Here is a 2,124-nt window from a genome sequence, read left to right as displayed (position 1 = left end):
TCCCTCCTGCAGCAAAACACCTCCACAACATGATCTCCACCCCCGTGCTTCGCGTTGGGATGGTGTTCTTCAGCTTGCAAGCTTCCCCCTTTTTCCTCCCAACATAACGATGGTCATTATGGCCAAACAGTTCTATTTTTGTTTCATCAGACCAGAGTACTTTCTCCAAAAAGTACGATCTTTGTCCCCATGTGCAGTTGCAAACCGTAGTCTGGCTTTTTAATGGCGGTTTTGGAGCAGTGTTTTTTTCCTTGCTGAGCGGCCTTTCAGTTATGTCGATATAGGACTCGTTTTACTGTGGATATAGATACTTTTGTACCTTCAGCATCTTCACAAGGTCCTTTGCTGTTGTTCTGGGATTGATTTGCACTTTTCGCACCTAAGTACGTTCATCTCTAGGAGACAGAACGCGTCTCCTTCCTGAGTGGTATGACGGCTGCGTTGTCCTATGGTGTTTATACTTGCGTACTATTGTTTGTACAGATAAACGTGGTACCTTCAGGAGTTTGGAAATTGCTCCCAAGGATGAACCAGACTTGTGGAGGTCTACAATATTTTTTCTGTGGTCTTGGCTGATTTCTTTTGATTTTCCCATGATGTCAAGCAAAGAAGCACTGAGTTTGAAGGTAGGCCTTGAAATACATCCACAGGTACACCTCCAATTGACTCAAATTATGTAAATTAGCCCATCAGAAGCTTCTAAAGCCATGACATCTTTTTCTGGAATTTTCCAAGCTGTTTAAATGCACAGTCAACTTAGTGTATGTAAACTTCTGACCCACTGGAATTGTGATAAAGTGAATTATAAGTAAAATAATCTGTCTGTAAACAATTGTTGGAAAAATGACTTGTGTCATGCACAAAGTAGATGTCCAAACCGACTTGCCAAAACTTAAATTTATGGAGTGGTTGAAAACTAGTTTTAATGACTCCAACCTAAGCGTATGTAAACTTCCGACCTCATCTGTATTTTAACTAGGCAAGTCTGTTAAGAACAAATTCTTATTTACAATGACGGCCTACCAGAGAACATTGGTTTTTAACTGCCTTGTTCAGGAGTAGAACAACATCATTTTACCTTGTAAGTTCAGGGATTCAGGGATTTAAGTTGACTGTAACCTTTCGGTTACTGGCCCAACACTCTAACCACAAGGCTACCTGCTGACCACACAGAGGTTGCATGAATACAAATAACCTCTGCTAATCAGCTGTTAATATGACTTCCACAATAACAGTACTGTATGTAGCATATTGCAATTTTACAAGATAATATTACCAACAAAGACCGTTCCGTTCCCAAAGGACACATTTTTCAAATACACATTATTAGAAGTTATGAGAACATGGTGACAATGTCCTCATCAGATTACCCTCTATCATTCTCCAGTTTCAACCCCTCCGTCTAATACTATTTATTTAACTAGGCAAGTCAGTTAAGAACAAATTCTGATTTACAATGACGGCCTACCGGGGAACAGTGGGTTAACTGCCTCGTTCAGGGGCAGAACAACAGATTTTTACCTTGTCGGCTCGGGGATTCGATCTAGCAACCTTTCAGTTACTTGCCCAACGCTCTAAACACTAGGCTACCTGCCTCAGTTATTTTTTTWAATTTAATTTAACCAGGCAAGTCAGTTAAGAACAAATTGTTATTTTACAATGACAGGCCTACCCTGGCCTACACCGACAGTAGTAGACTCTTCTTCTGTGTACATATTATAACTTTATACATGAGTCATACTCATCTAACAGTTGAAGTGTGTGAATCACATTCGTATCAATGACTTTAGTAGCAGAACATCTGTCCAAGCCCTTGCGTATGCACTGTTCACACAGAAAACAAACATTTTCGTCCAATCACAGCAAAACAGTTCATTACTCCGTTTTTGCTGACCTGGGTAGCATCTGTGGGCTTGGGAAGGTTCGACACACACGCACACACACACAGGCACACACACGCTTGCACACACACACACAGGCACACACATACAATTATCATACACACACACACCACACACACACCACACGCTCGCACAGGCACAGACACACACACGCTCGACACACACACAGGCACACACACACATTATCATACACACACACATCGCACAGCACAGACACACACAA

This window comes from Salvelinus sp. IW2-2015, linkage group LG20, assembly GCF_002910315.2.
Source record: "Salvelinus sp. IW2-2015 linkage group LG20, ASM291031v2, whole genome shotgun sequence".
Lineage (NCBI taxonomy): Eukaryota > Metazoa > Chordata > Actinopteri > Salmoniformes > Salmonidae > Salvelinus > Salvelinus sp. IW2-2015.
This window is presented reverse-complemented; position numbering follows the sequence as displayed.